Source organism: Stigmatopora nigra, chromosome 6, assembly GCF_051989575.1.
Source record: "Stigmatopora nigra isolate UIUO_SnigA chromosome 6, RoL_Snig_1.1, whole genome shotgun sequence".
Taxonomy (NCBI): Eukaryota; Metazoa; Chordata; class Actinopteri; order Syngnathiformes; family Syngnathidae; genus Stigmatopora; species Stigmatopora nigra.
In genome coordinates this window covers 15375684-15391677 of record NC_135513.1, presented here as the reverse complement: position 1 = coordinate 15391677, position 15994 = coordinate 15375684, and the positions used below count along the sequence as shown (strand labels likewise).

The following is a 15994-nucleotide window of genomic DNA, read 5'->3' as shown; positions in this document are numbered from 1 at the left end:
CGAGGGGGGGGGGGGCGCCTCCTCCAGAGATTACCATTATTTTTACAACGTACGGCACGTGCCGCTAATTTCATGCCCGCTTTTTTTAGTGAACCAGAAACAGAGCGCTAGCTAAATGCTAATGACTGTGTTTCAAGGCCATTGAAAGCCATTGACATGCATTTCTTTCCAATGCAATGTTTTTCCCCCAAAATTAGCATACGCTAATGCCTCAAAGTCAACTGCAAGTGACCCAAAATGCTTCAAAATCGACAGAAAGTTACGTGACGTCGACAAAAACGGATCTGGAAATGCCCTGAAATCCATTTGGAAAGATTTGCTGCCAGCCCTCCCGCTTTAAATGGATTGAATGTCAATCATGGTCATGAGTATCGATGAGGCAGAAATTCATGGCAGTACTCGCCGTTTCTCCTCAGTGGGAGTTGTCTAACATCCATAAAAATACTAAAATAGTGCTTTGGTGTGGTGGCTAAGCCCCTCCCACTTGTTCAAATGGATTGAATGTCCAATTGAATGGAACCAATCCTGTGGAAAATGCTTTTTATTCCAGTTGAAATGGTCCAGGAAGTACCCCCAAGACTACATTGGCACACATTTTAGCAGGTCAGGTAAAAGCTACTGTTAAATCCATTTGAAAGGACTTGTAGGAATGGCTTAGTAATAATGCGAGTCATTCCAAAGCAACCAATGGCAATGGCCCATTCGCCCACTCGCTCGCTTGGTCGCTCCACAAACTTGAGATGGGAAGAAAAGTGGCACTCGTAGTCAAGAGCCACCCTCGTCCTGTGCCATTGCACCAGGAGGAGGCCCTTACTGACGTGCGCCCTGTTTTTATATTTTGTGTGTGTCAAAGTGGTGGCCCGGGGGCCAAATCTGGCCCACCGCGTCATTTTGTGCGGCCCGGGAAAGTCAATCACGAGTACCGACTTTCTGTTTTAGGATCAAATTCAAATGAAGAGTAAAGATGTATATTACATTTCCTGATTTTAAATCAATAATTGTAATCTTTTTAATCAAATTTTTCTGTTTTTAATTCAAAAATAATTTGGTAAAATCAAAAAAAAAAATTATAGAAAAAAGCTCAAATAAACATTGTTTTAGATCTATGAAAAACGGAATATTCTGGGTTTTTAATCCATGTATTAAAAAAAAAATCTAAATATTTAAAATCTACCAAATGTGACCAATCTTGCGTGGCCTACTACCCCACTTTTGACCACACGACTAAATAAGTAGGCATTAGATAGCGTCGTTTCCATCGCATATCATTTTTTTGGGCTTGTCATCCCCCTCCGATCTTTTTCCCCATCGTCCAATCGTCTTCTTTCCTGCCACTCCGTCCGTCTCCTTTCATCACATCAGCTGTCAGCCTCCCTCCATTATTCATCATCCATCTGTATTTTATTTATCGGCGCATTCCAGTCTATCTATCATCCATCAAAGGCTAATTGAGCTTAGTGGCTAAAGCTTTGGCTACTCCATCTTGTCTTTATCTCTCACTCTCCTGCGACCATTTCTTACATCCAAACCAACTTCAAACCCCCAAAAATCCAAAACAAACCTTCAAAAACAATATACTTTTTGTCAAATAGTGATCCGAGGCGTTCTCCATCATTCCTTGAAGGCAAGTTCAGATCCTATCTTGGCTTTTGTCATTCTAATCTGGCAACTATTTGTTTTTATGCTCAGCGATAATAGAATCCAGTGCCATGGCAATAACACGGCACGCACGCACTCCCGGCCGGCCGGAGTTTGGCGGATGAGCTTCCTGCGCACGTCCGCCGCCGCGCATTTGCACTTTAACTGGCCGGCGCGGCGGGAATAGCAGACTCGCACCTTGTCTGGAGCAATGGAATCATCTCATTACTTTGGACTAGAAATACAACTAGCGGGGCCCCCAATACATATTAAAGTTTGGACTCCGCTGGGAGTCTTTGGATTATGCCGACCTGCCACACCGCCCATGTTCCGTCCTCTGTTTAGTTTGTGGTTCATGCTTAGCTACCTGGGAGCGTTGGACTGTAACGTGGACGGCTAGTGCGGAAAAGCTAGCTAGCAAAGGGAACAAAATGGCACTGGATATGGAGCTTAACATCATAGAACAAGTGTAAAGGAAAAGCGAATAGTCTTGGTCTGGATCTCGTTGAAGTTTCTGTCTTGGTTTTTGGTCAGATTGTGGTTTTGTGGTCTCATTTCTGTCTTCTTTGCAGCTTTGTCTTGTCATTCCGGTCACCATCTTGTCTTGTTCTTTCTTTGGAAGTTAGTCCTCTTGCTAATTGTTTTTAGCTGCTTGGACAAAGGTAGCCAATTCAAGTGTCTGGATAGGCTTGATGCTTTTAACAATCCAATTTGGTGGACCCCCATTGTACCAATTGTTTTCTGGTCTTGTTTCAGGCTTAAGTCTGCAATCCCAACGTCCTAGCTCCAAAGTCGGGTGGGTGGGTGTTACGGCAAAGCGTTGACGGGCGGGCGGGTGCCTTTTGTTTCGGACGGCTGGCGCCGTTGTCGGATTAGCGGCGGAGGCTCAAATGAGCTGTGAAGGTGAGGCCAGAAAACGGGGGATTGACACTCTCCCGACCGACCAAATGTGTTTACACAAAACCCACGTCTTACGTAAGCGCCACGGCAGATGGGCGGCGTACACACACACACACACACACACACACACACACAAGTACACACCTTTGCAGCAGATGGAAAGTTGATTATTCCAGAGGAGAAGCCAGCCTTTGTCCATTTCTAACAATAAATGAACTCACTGTACTCCAGCACCTGCTGAGAAATTCTCCATTCGAACAATGTAATATTCATCTATACTCTTCTTTTGAATTTGATCCTAAAACAGAAAGTTGGCACTCATCATTGACATTCCCGGGCTGCACAAAATGATGCGGCGGGCCAGATTTGGCCCGCGAGCCGCCACTTTGACACCTGTGGTTTCAAGAATGGAAAAGCACACACAAAAAAATCTGATGATTCAAATTTTTCTTTTTGGAGCTTCACACAATCAATGTAGTATGTTCAAAACCATTTGAAGTCGGGGTGTTGGAGTGTTTTTTTGATGCAAAAAAGTCGTCGTCTGAAAGATGAACTAAAAGCTCATTTTGTTTTTGTGCAGATGAAAGGAGAAGTCCATGTCCGCCACCAAAAGGCCGTTCGTCTCTTGATATTTCACGCTCCAAATCAATCAACAGAAGGCAGAGCCCGGCTGCCGTGAAATTATGGGATGTACGTCGAGTGAGTGAGTGAGTGAGTCAGGCTACTTTAGGAGCCTGTGTAAAATGGCCCTTGAATAATGTGGACTTTGTATTTAGCACGCGCGTTGGCCTCCGATGATGACATTGAAAGAGGCTCTCCGGGATCCTCGTGGGAGCGCCATCCCAAAAAAAAGAGCCAATCGCCACGAGTGGGAGCGGAGAACGTTCCAAATCAGGTGAGTGCATGCGTGCATCACATCTGACTGAGTGGGAGGAAAATAGGGAAAAGATATATGTGAATATATGTCATAAATATGGACAGATATGTTAGAGGTGAACCCAAAATGGCTTTTTCAAGACTGGTTTCATTTGCATAGATGTTAGAGGAGGTCGCGAACCCGTTTTGATTTGCAGTAAAAGTGTAAAAAAAATGCATTGCACTTTATTAATAGAATAACAAACTAAATTGGTTAAAAAATTGTGTTGCATTGGCCGGGAATCGAACCCGGGCCTCCCGCGTGGCAGGCGAGAATTCTACCACTGAACCACCAATGCTTGTGTGTCTGTGTGTGTGTGTGAGAGTTTGTGAGTGTGTGTGTTTGCATGTGTATGTTTGTGAGTGAGTTTCTGTGTGTGTGTGTATGTTAAATAAAAAGCCTATTTATTTTTATCATACACAGCTGTGTATAAAAAAAAAATTAAAAGGATGTTGCATTGGCCGGGAATCGAACCCGGGCCTCCCGCGTGGCAGGCGAGAATTCTACCACTGAACCACCAATGCTTGTGTGTCTCTGCATATGTGAGTGTGTGAGTGAGTGTGTTCACTCTTACTCGGACTGAGACGCGTTGACTTTACCAACTTAAGAAGCCAGAATAAATGTTTGTTTTTTTCCACAAAAGTTCCGCGTTTTACGCTCTGGTTGTCATTGGAAGAAAACGCTAAAAAGAAATCTACTGCGCCGTCAAACAAACGACACGGAAAAGGAAAAGCTAGCGGATAAAATCAGATGAGGGCTGTCCACTTTGACTGGAGGAAATCATCCTCTGTCGCTCAAAGACGAGACAAAATAAGACAAAAGACAATTACGTGATAAACGGCACTCAAAGTGACGACCCTGCTTGAGTGACGGATAAGTCAATTGGCGTTGGGGGAGGGGCTTAAAGGGGGTTGACGGAATGCTTCATCTCTGCCATATCAGTCCTTTTTTGGTGAATTTCTACTTGTTGGAAAAACATTCTTCCCTTGTGGTAAATGATATGTTGCTATTGTCTTTATATTTGGAGCACGCTCCTCTCCCAAGAATGCCTTTTGTTTTATTCAAGTTCAATAAAGTGCACCGATAAAAAGCTGTAGTGGACAGCAAGGTGGTGTTAAATAATAGTCTTAGATTGGAGTTCATATTGCTAGTAGAGAGTAAACAAAGGGGGGATTATTTGCAATGTCACACCCGCCCGCGCGGGCGGGCGGGCGAGAGCAGCCACGTGTGCCCTTCCTTGCTTGCCCACCCGCAGATAAGAATTATCTGCGCTATCCATTTTTTTCTCTCCTCTTCTTCCTCCTCTTCCTCTTCATTTGGCATTTCCTTCCTTTTCTCACCAAATTTGCACCACCACCCTCACTTTTCCCATCTCTGTTTTTTACTGCTAAATAAGTTTGTTTTTTTTTAACTCAAAATGTCATCCAGGCTAATTAGCCCAAAACTCCTTTCTTTGGTCCAGCTCGTTATCTTTCGGCGGCGCCGTTTTGAACGTCTTCTTCCTTTGACCAATCGAGGCGCGTGCGCGTGGCCATTGCTGATAAAAAAAAATTAAAACAAACAATAAAATTAAGTTTGTTATTGTTATTTTTTTCTAAATTTTTACTGTTAGGGCTGATTTAACTTTGATCTTTGTCCATATAGAAAGGAAAAATAGGGAAATGCACTTGGTATGTGTTCATGTTTTTGTGGCCTCGCAGTCTTGGAGTCGTGGGTTCGATCCCGGGCTGGAAGTTTGTATGTTTTTTTGCTGCTAGGATAACGGTATGGTCGATTGCCCCTAGCTATGGTTGGCTGTCTTGTTTCTTTTCCGATTCAGGGTGTCCGTAGTTTGCCGGGATAGGCTCCGGCACCCCCTGCGACCCTTGTAAGGATAAGTGGTACAGAAAATGATTTGAGTGATTTTTTGGGTGTTACTGAAGGAGACAGGTGAGCATGTTTTAATTGGAAAGTGATTGGGAGTGGGCTAAGATGGCGGCGTTTGGGAGTTGGACGGCTTTTGGGATGGCGAAGAAGGTCAGCCACACGTCACTTCTTATCTCGTCCGTCTTTGATGAGGAAAGGAAAGGAAAGGAAAGGGAGTCGTAGGAGGGAGGCAGGGAGAGAGGGAGGGGCATCCCATAATCTCAACGCCAAGGTCAACGCTCTGTCAGGAATCTGATAAGCCGGCGAGAAGGTGCGCCGCATCAAAGACGCTAGGCGGGGACGTCCATCTTCTTTTTGGATGCCGTTTGTCTCCATCAGAGGAAGAATTGATTGGATTGGTCGCCGTTCAGTCACAAAAATATATACTGTATATGTATGTAAACTGCATGTTTTTTTGTGAAGTACAAGAGCGAGTATTAATGGTGATAGCAGGCAAACATTTGACCGTTTTGGGGTTTAAAAGAAGGAAGGCAGCACGCTAAGCGCCACCACAACCCGCAGAGACTTGGAGACCAAAAAACAAGGCAGCCAGCGACCGCTCTTTTATCGTCCGTCCTGCCGGGCGGGAACACGCGCCCCAGGACTTGTTTTTTTTTCTTTTTTTCTTCCCCCTTTTGAACCCCCCCTGGAAACCGATCATTAGGAATAATGGGTGCACATTTGCTGACTCGCTAGGAAAATCAACCAAAAAGTTGGAGTGGACAAACAACAGTAAAAGTTGAACAGTTAACCCCTTCATGTCTGAATATAGTAAACATTAGAAAGAAGGCAGTTTGAGTGGAGATAAGCCAGCCCGGGAGAGGAAAATCTCTGGCAAAGCACACCTGCGCGCTAGCGATTACCGCTGGAATTATCCGGAGAGTGAGCTCCGTTCCCCCCGTTCGCTCGTTGGCCCGCCCGTCTCTAATCTGACGCTTTTCATCGTCGGGGCCGCCTCTCCAGATAAACTCTGCTTCTTTTACAAGCTCGTGTTAGATAGAAAAGGAGGTTTCATCTCCAGGCTGGAGAAAATCTGTAGGCTGAAGGAAGTTAGGCACAAAATGGCCGCTCATGACCAAACTACAATACTCCCATATTTGTTGCCTATTGTTTTTTTTTTTGCCTAAGAAATTAGTTACCCAATACGATAGTTACATTTCCAGGAGGTTTAATCTCCAAGATGGAGAAACTCTGCAGGCTGAAGGAAATCAGACACAAAATGGCTGCTCATGACCAAACTACAATACTCCCATGTGTTGCCTATTGTTTTTTTGCTAAAATAACATAGTTACCAGACTTTGCATGCATATTTCTACATTTCCAGCCTACAATAATAATAATAGGGCACTATATCATGTATCAAATATCAATAATAACAGCAGTGTTTAGCTAATAGCTAGCGAGCGGGTAGATTTCGCGAGAGTGGACCGAGGCAAGAAAAAAAAGCAGCAATGTAATAGATTAGCGGCATAATCTTAGGCTAAACCTATGGGATTAGCCGCTAAATCGCTTTGTGGACGATACCCAAACAAGCTAGCATCTTGGCCCCGTAAATCAGACACTTTGACATTCCAGATTGGACATCTAACTGTCCAAGAATTTATTTCCACCAGAAAAAAATAAGCATGGGGTTCCAGTAATTATGGCAATGAACTAAAATGCAAGTGAGGCTAGCTAAAATGATGGTAGCTTTCCAAGTAAAAGCAGATGCTAAGGCATGACGGGGGACAGCGTGGCAGGGCTATTTTTAGGCGCCGCCCCTCCGTCCGGAGCATCTGCGCCTGGGCCGGCCCGCCGTGAGCGAACCTCATCCACGCCGCCAGAAGGCGGGAAGCGGCGGCGTGGTCTTTGCGCTCCGCCAGGTTTTGAGCCCCGCGAGGATTGGCGTGCTTTGCTTACTGTCAAAAAAGTCACAGAAATATCAATGGCGTATCTCTTTTTTTCTCGGATTGGATCTTTTTGCTGTCACAGGCCGCAATAGATGTCCGACACGCTTGGTTAGGAAAGGACGGCAGTGATTGGAGTGGACCCTCCCCTTTATAAATAGTGTAGCTCGCTAGCAATGGCAGCCAATGAGGTCATAGTCAATTATTACTTTTTGTTTATACGTCTTATTTGATGACAGGAAAAGTGGTTTTGTGTAATGTCTCGCAGTTTAGTAGTCCAGGGTTCAATCCCAGGTGGGTCCTCACGTGGGTTTACTCCGGCTACTTAAATTCAGTTTAATATTAAAGGGGAAAACTTAAGCTATCTATTTATTCATAGATTTCATAAACTGCTTTTTGAATTAAAAACAAAAGAAAAAAATGGTTAAAAAATAGCAATTATCGATTTAAAAGGGGGAAAATCAGGAAATTTGATCTATACTCTTCATTTTAATTTGATCCTAAAACAGAACGACATGATTGACTTTCCCGGGCCGCACATAATGATCCGACGGTCCAGATTTGGCCCCCGAGCCGCCACTTTGACACCCACACTCTAAATTTTCCTTTACTATAGTTGGTTGTCTCCTAGCCAGACTCCAGCATCCCCCACGTAGTCAAGATTGCTCCGTTTTGGGGGCACGGGCTAACCCCTCCCTCCCCCTTCCCCGGTGGGCCGGCCAGTTGATTGACAGGCTTTATCTGGCCTGCGGTTCCGCCCACAGTCAGTGGTCTCGGGATGGGAAAATTCCCCAATCATTTCTCACAGCGGCGGCGAACAAACACGGAGCGGATCTCCAATGTGGGTAATGCTCCCCCTACCCACTGAGGGGGGGGGTGCGTCGTCTGAAAATACAAGCCAAATCCCAAAGCTTCCCTTTTTTTCCCTTCGTAAGCAAAGTTATTTGGCGCTTTGTGTATTTTTGGCTCTTAGTGGCACGAAAAAGAATCGTAGAATGAGCAAGTCACGTCCATTTAGTCCACGGCAGCCATTTTTTTCTTCTTCTTACTAAGCAGAGTTAGGGATGTGGATAATGTATGCCGCCACGCTTTGCTATGGTACTATTTTTCCACCTGGCACGCTTGGACGGACGGAGGGACGGCGTGGCTCCGCTTTGCAAACGAGCCGCTAACGTGTACACGTACTTAAGTCGTCTTCGGCGGTCAGGGAGATCCGGCAGAGGCCCGCTTTCAACTCGGGTCAAATTCTATTTAAAGAGCAGACAGGCAGACTCCGGAGGAGGAAAAAAAAAAAAGAAGGAAAAAAAGGGAGGAAGGCTTCTTTTTTAAAAATCCTTTCTACTCAACTTAGTGAGTGTTGGGCTTCTTTTTTAAAAATCCTTTCTACTCAACTCAGTGTTGATGTCCAATCTATTTGGAGTGGAAAAGATGGCAGCTAGATCATTTTTAAATCAATTTCAGGTCGACTTTGATTGTTTTTGTTTATTTACACTCTTTTGGCAATTTTCAACATTAAATGGGAGATAGTCACTATTCATAGCAATTTATTTTAACTCTAAATAATACTTAAATACATATTTTTTAGGGATTTCTTGTTATTTTTTGTTTGTTTTAGAGGATACTATTTTTTGTCTGACTACTCTTGTCTTACAACCTTCAAAATTAATTACTTTAAGGATATAAAATAGATAAATATTTTTTAGGCATACTTTACTTATTTAGTTATTTTTCAGTTTGACAATCTTTGACTTCAGATTGGGATGTGATCTTTAATTTAAAAAAAATGCTAAATATAAATTCTTTCTATTCATTTCATTTTTTTATGTTTTTAAAATTGAACTTCATTCAAAATTACAATATTGCTAATACAAAAATGAATTTCCATATCCATTAATGCATATTTTTTGCGTCCAAATGGACGAGACAACAATGGCCGTCAATGGCGTTGGATGACTAAAGTTATTCGAGCATTTCTAAGCGACGTCCATTTGCATTTTCTCATGATTGGCTCCCCGTCAGCTGGGATTGGCCAGTTAAACCAATTCCCTCATAATTGCCGTAACGTCGACAAAGGAAAAAGGACCTTTCTCGTTATTTGGGACCGCCGTCGTTTGCATATTCAATTAGGCGAGGGGCAAAATGTTCCCGTTTGTCTTTGGGAGACCATTTTGTGTATTTTAACGGAAAAGGACACAGGACGCATTTGCAAAGTCGTTTGATCCTTTGACGTAAACGCCAAAGGTTTACGAGCAAAATCCATTTGGATTCCCCTCAGGATTGATGCTAATAAGTTTGCTTAGCCTTTTGACATTTCATCGGCCGACCAGGTTACGCGCAATTTTCTCCCTTTGCATAATTGCCGCCGCACGCCATTCAAGTCGCCTTCCGAAGGCGGACATTTGCGGCTAATTGCTAATCCTGTCCATTTCCACGTCCGACCTCCATTAGCATTATTATTTATTTATTTTTATTTCTCCTCTGTGTTGGAAAAAAAACAAAGATGACTTTTAAAGTTGCAATAAATGGATGTTTTTTTAAGGAATAACAAGACATTTTAATAGCAATTTGTCTCTACTGTCAGTTTAGCAAAATATAATGATGTAAAATTCAATAATTAAACACAATTGAAAAAAGTTTCTTTAAATGATTAGAAATTGAGCATTTTATAACATTGCAGTTGAGATTTAGTTTTGTGAACGTATATTAGTTCATAAAATGTGCCATTTTAATGATTTTTTAAAGAAAAGAATGTCTTTAATTATTCAATGGTGTGTTTTTGGAGGGGGAAAAACATTTATTTTTATAAAGAAAGCACAAATGTACAAATATGAGAAGCCATATGTTGCATTTGGGATGTATATTGCTTTTTTTAATCTAGTTGGTCATGGGGTTGCGCAATATGATTTTTTTTTGTGGATGCTATTTTTAGACTGGCAGTGGAACAACAAGGTTGGGGTCCTAATCTTTTCCTCTAGCCAAGTGTAATGAGAATTGATTGGTCTAGGAAAAGGTGACAGACTGACAGGGAGGGAGGGGGATTTTTTTTGCATTTAAATTTGCATTACTTGGACAAAAACTTGTTTTTAATGGAAACGCCGTTGATTTTAAAATTGCCAAATATGTATTTCAACATGCAACACGGCCTGGCACGGGTGAGCGACGTGGTCACTTTTGCTTTGTCGTGATGGGGGGGATTATTATGGGATGAAGAAAGGATACGTGTCATTTCCCAGATTAGGATTGACCCGCTTTGAAACATAATGATTGCGATTTGCGCTCATCCCCTCAAATCTGCCGCGTGACCCACATTGTTTTACTTTGTCGGTATTAAACGTCGCCGCCGCCGCCGACGTGATGGACAATCATCACATTCGTTCCCTGCTGTGGTCGACCAGTCAAAATCGTCGTCCATTTCACTTGAACGCCAACATATTTCTGAGCCCGACGACCTTTGACCTCATTCCTCCCAAAATGGAATTCTTTGTTGTGATGTGGTATTCCAAACTTTTCTATCGTCTCTTTGATCTTTCTCCATTTTTCCCATGCCTTTTCGCCACTCCTCTGACCTTTGACCTCCCAAAATGAGATCAGCGCTCCCGTTTCTTATCATAAACATATTCTACCCATTTAGTATGTACTTTAAGCGGGAGCATTAATATTCCGTGTGGGCCCCCCGTGCGTGAATCCATTTCAAGCTATTTGCTTTGCGCTAACGGCGTCCAATCGATGCGACCCATTGATTCGTCAACGCCAAAGGAAGAAAAAAGCAAACGAAGCAGGAAAGACGGGTCGGAGGCGAAGCTTTAATGCTAAATTAGTAGCCGCCAATGCCACAAATCTTTTATTTGCGGCCATCTTGCTATTTTCAAATGAATGTTTACCTGCGAGGCTCCTGGGCTGCTTGACATGGACAAGCATAGGCGTCCAATCCGGCCGGCAGTAATCAAGCTGCTGGGTTTGTGGGATGATCCCTTCTTCTTCTTCTTATCTTGAGAAGCTTACGCAACAAGCACATATCATATTCTGAGCCCTTCTTTCCTTCTTTTTTCTAAATTTGCGTTTGACTTAATCTGTCCACCTCCGCACATCCGTCTATCCCTGCGTCCGCTCATCTGTTCCTTCTTTTTCAAGCGCACGCCATCATCGTCTTACAATCTTCTTTCTATTTTTCAATCAAAAGCAAATTTCTCTACTTTGATACCTAGAAATTGGATTGGATGTGATGATTTTTATGCCTTTTTGTGCAAAAATGTGATCCCCGGTCGTGTTTTTTGGCTTAAAGCACATTTGGTTTGGTCTCCGCGGTGGCTAAAGGAAGACCAAACAAAAAAAAAAGGGCCAAACGTGGGGAGAAGATGAAGTTTATTAGCCAAACGGCATCCAGACCTCCGCGCGGGATGTCGGCGACCCGAATTACGAGCGGCGACGTGGGTGGCGCGCGTTCAACGTGCCTGGAAAGGCTCCTCCTCCCTCCCCCCGTCTCCAAATGAAATATTTTGCACTTTGACCGATCCAAAATCCCGTCTTTCCGACCGCCGGGAAGAAGAGGAGATTTTTCGTCCATCCTCTTTCCGTGGCAACCCTTCCAAATTGTTAGCGTTAGCTTAACCCCTTCAATACCGGCCCACTTTGACTTTTTAAATATTTCTTAATACATTCCTTTCTACTTGACTTTGTACTTTTTACTTATATGATGAATGATGAATATGTTAATACTTTTTTCTGTTTATGTTTCATATGTACTGTTAACGGATGCACTTTTTTATATGTATCATATCTTGTGCTGACCCCGCCCATCTCTCACATTTTGAAAGTCAATGTGGCCCCCCGGGCAAACAAAAATGAGCAAATTTAGCGCACAAGCGGGTCTTTAAATGTCTGATTATTTGTGTGTAACTGCCATTGGTGGCCAGCAAAGAGTTAAGTGTGGGGTTTTAAATGAAATTTCCATTCCGTGCGGACCACGACTCGACTTTTTGATGTAAATGACGGCCAACGGCTTCCCCTTTTGGTGGCGACATTCTCTTTTATTCCCCGAGCGCCATTCCTTATCGGCACAAGGTGGAGAGAGGAGTTCTTCCGCCACATTAAATCCACTTAAAGGACACAAAAGGGCTCTTGCGCGGGGCTCAAAAGTCAAAACCTCGCCGTTTTTTGGCGCTGACTCGGAAAAGAATGGTATCATCATCATCATTGCCCACATCAAAAAAAGTACTTCTAGGAAGTGGTGACACATTCATTTATTTCCCCAACGTCTGCGATTGACCAGTTAGTGATAGATTTTTTTTGAAAATGTAATAGAAATAATGAAAATAAGATGTAAAAAATGGTGTCCCTGATTTTAGATTTGTGATTACAGGCTGGCTTTCCGGAAAAAGCAAATGGGCTGCCGTTCATCTTTCTTTGGCCAGAAATGCGGCAAACAGCGCGTCCAGATGGCCACAGGAATGTCCGTTTTGGGCGAAAAACAGAGAAGAAGAAAAGATAACCAGGTTTGTGCTACAAACATGCTTTGAGATATGAGATTAATGTGTTCTGGAATTCACTCGTATGTCTAATCAAATTTTCCCATATGAAAATAATTAAAAATAACAAGTTTAGGCTACATACATGCTTTGAGAATACAGTAATACCTTGAGATATGAGTTTAATGCGTTCTGGAATTTACTCGTATGTCAAATCAATTTTTCCCCTATGAAAATAACTTAAAATAACAGGTTTTTGCTACAAACATGCTTTGAGAGTACAGTAATACCTTGAGATATGAGTTTAATGCGTTCTGGAATTCCCTCGTACGTCTCTCGATTGGTCGTCCTGGACCGTCAAAGGGCAAAAAAAAAAAGTGGGCGCCACCGCAGGCAGGGTGTTACTTGTAATTAGCCAGCTAACCTGGCTGCCGTGCTATGGAGAAAAAAAATGAGAGCTTTTTTATATTTATTTTTTTCTTTCTATCATGCTTGTGCCGACGGGTGTTTGGAATGAGCAGATGTCAGCGCTAGATTTGCCTTGCCTTTCTAAAATGGCCGGCCCACGTGGACGTTAAAGTGACCCGCCAACCAACCCGAGTCTGACACCCTTATTTTAGAGCATCTTCATATTATATTCTGACATTATTTGGCATTTTTCAAAATGTACACTATTCATTCCTTCATTTAGCAACGTGATGATCCTCACAAAGGTCGTTGTTAACTTTAGCTGGCTCTCTGATTTGAAATAAGTGTGAATCCGACTCGAGCAGGTTTAACTCGCGACACCCCCGACCGAAGCTGCAAACCCGGGGAAAAGCCGCTTTCCTCCCAAATCTGTCATTCTCTCCTTCACGGGTTCCCAAATTTCCGGCGAATACCCACTTATTATCCTTATACTTGACATTTTTTTTAAGAAGAAAACTCCACTCGAACAACCCCCCCTCCCCTTAAAAAATGCTAAAAATAAAGGCAATATATGTGTGTGTGTGTGTGTGGGTGGGTCGTGGGCTCACCAAAGAAGATTGGGGTGTCCCACTGTGAGGATATTACATCTTCATCTTAAGCTTCTTCTTCTTCTCTCGGGTGAGACACCTTCCACAGATTTAGGGGAAGAAAAAAATAGATAAATATAAGCGCCTCTTGAGCCGGTAGCTCGCTCGATTGCCATCTTGCGACTCAGGTGACCCCGTGGGTGGGGGGTAGTGGTATTTCAGGGGGGTTTTCGACGGGAGGCAGGGTGGAATTTTGGACGGGGTGTCAGACTCGGGTTGCTTTTACGTCAATTCGACCATTTTAGATATGATTTTTACATTTTTTTTTTATAAATGGATTAAAAGAACTGGATTAAAAGCCCTGAATATTCAGTTTTTTTATAGATATAAAAAAAATATTTTAACTTTTTTCAAATGTATGTTTAGATTTTACAAAATGATTTTTGAACTAAAAACTAAAAAATGGATTAAAAATGACAATTATTAATTTAAAAGAGGGAAATTCAGGAAATGTAAAATACATCTATACACTTCATTTTAATTTCATCCTAAAACAGAAAGTCGGCACTCATCATTGACTTTCCCGGGCCGCACATAATGATCCGACGGACCAGATTTGGCCCCCGGGCCGCCACTTTGACACCAGTCCCATAGAAGATGAAAAAATAGCTAAGTAACAGAATTTTTAGAGAATTTCCATACAAATGACTTCTCTACTCACAAAATATCCAACTTACCAAACATAATTTGTAAGTACCACCTTATTGTCCAAGTCGAGGTCCACCGATTAGATGAAATTGGATTGGAGGGCTACAAGGGCTAAACACAAACCTTTTTAAATGAGTTTTTGGTTGTTTCCTTCCTGAACTTGACCACACTTTGTCTTTATTTGGTGATGGGACAGCAGCTGTGGGTGGGAAACATTAGGCCAACGTGCGAGCCAGCGAGATGCGTCCATCTGCGTTAAGCCTCCATTTCTTTCTTTGCCAGCTGTCAAATTCCTCCAAACATTTCAATTGTGGCTTTTATGCTAATTTAGCTCACATTACTTTTATTCACGCACTCCCATTAAAGTACTTTGCCGTGATTACTTTCCATTTTTTAAGCGCTCTAAACGGGTCGGCTTTCATCTTTAATGCATTAAGGAATTTTCAGGACCAATTACAGTGTTCAAAATTTGCATGACATTAAAAAATGTCCGTCAAATGGAATTTGGAGAGGACATGAAAAAGTGATAATAATAATCTTTAATAAAAAAAAAAAAGGGAAAATCGAAGAAATGTATTTAAAAAATACTAAAGTTTCAAAATACTGCAAAAAATCACAAAATTCATGGGGGGGAAATGAAAAAATAATTTATTCATTCATTTTCTGAATTGCTTATCCTCACAGGCCTCGCTGGGGGTGCTGGAGCCTGTCCCAGCCAACTATGGCGAGGGGACAACCCGTGTCAATGGCCAGCCAATGGCAGGGCAGCAGGAGACAAACAGAGAATTTAGCACCCAAATATGGAAAATTGCCCCTACCAATACGGCCGCCCAGAAGCTCTTTTCATGCCTAGAATCTTTTTAGGATGTGGGAGTAAACCGGAGTACCCGAGGAAAATCCACGCAAGCCCGAGAAGGACACGGAAGCTCCACACAGGAAAATCTGGACTTGTAATCGAACCCTCGACCCCAGAACTGTAAGCCTATAGATATTTTTCCAAAAAAATGTTGCTAGCAACCTGTTATATATGACGTCTGATTTATAAATATGTGTAGTTCGTTACGTGGGTCTTTTTATGTTCTCACCGTCGATTTGTAGGTCTCACTTGGCTTTTCCCCGACACGTTTCTGCAGCAGATAGATATTATTGTCAGGAGGCTTTCCGGCCCCGCGGACGCGCCAAGGACTCTCGAAATTTCACGGACGCGCACTCGCTCGTTTGTTCGCTCGCGGCCTTCGAAAAAAGCCCGGCGGGGAAAACCCCGGAAGGCTCGTTTGTGCCCCTCAACAACAAAACGATTGAATAACTGCAGTCCACCAATGTCGTTTTACCTTTTAAAAGACTCTTTCTTCATTTATTTGTTTATTTTCACGTACATATTTTCTTTTTACTTCACCCATACGATCTATTGGCAAGCACACACACTTTTTTTACGGCAACTACAACCACAATTGGTGATCATTTGAGGCTTTTCTATTGCTGTGCTAGCTAACATTCGCGAGCTAGCATTCGAGGGCTAGTTAACTAGCATTCACAAGCTAGCTAGTAGTCAAGAGCTATTTATGTTTAAAAAATATCATT

At 42.7% G+C, this 15994-nt stretch overlaps 1 long non-coding RNA gene and 2 other non-coding genes across 5 annotated transcripts; 1 reads left to right on the top strand and 2 right to left on the bottom strand.

Moving 5' to 3' along the window:
* Nucleotides 1–3116: 3116 nt before the first annotated feature.
* On the top strand, nt 3117–15302 carry LOC144198644 (uncharacterized). Of its 3 annotated transcripts, none has more exons than XR_013326760.1 (4): nt 3117–3237; nt 3315–3433; nt 12605–12737; nt 15278–15302. It is a non-coding gene; the product is annotated as an uncharacterized LOC144198644 (long non-coding RNA). The 3 variants fall into 3 exon arrangements; XR_013326761.1 differs by having other exon boundaries at nt 3117–3241; XR_013326759.1 differs by having other exon boundaries at nt 3141–3245.
* Nucleotides 3682–3752, bottom strand: trnag-gcc (transfer RNA glycine (anticodon GCC)). The gene has a single exon. It is a non-coding gene; the product is annotated as a tRNA-Gly (tRNA).
* trnag-gcc (transfer RNA glycine (anticodon GCC)) lies at nt 3908–3978 on the bottom strand. Its single transcript has one exon. It is a non-coding gene; the product is annotated as a tRNA-Gly (tRNA).
* Nucleotides 15303–15994: the final 692 nt, after the last annotated feature.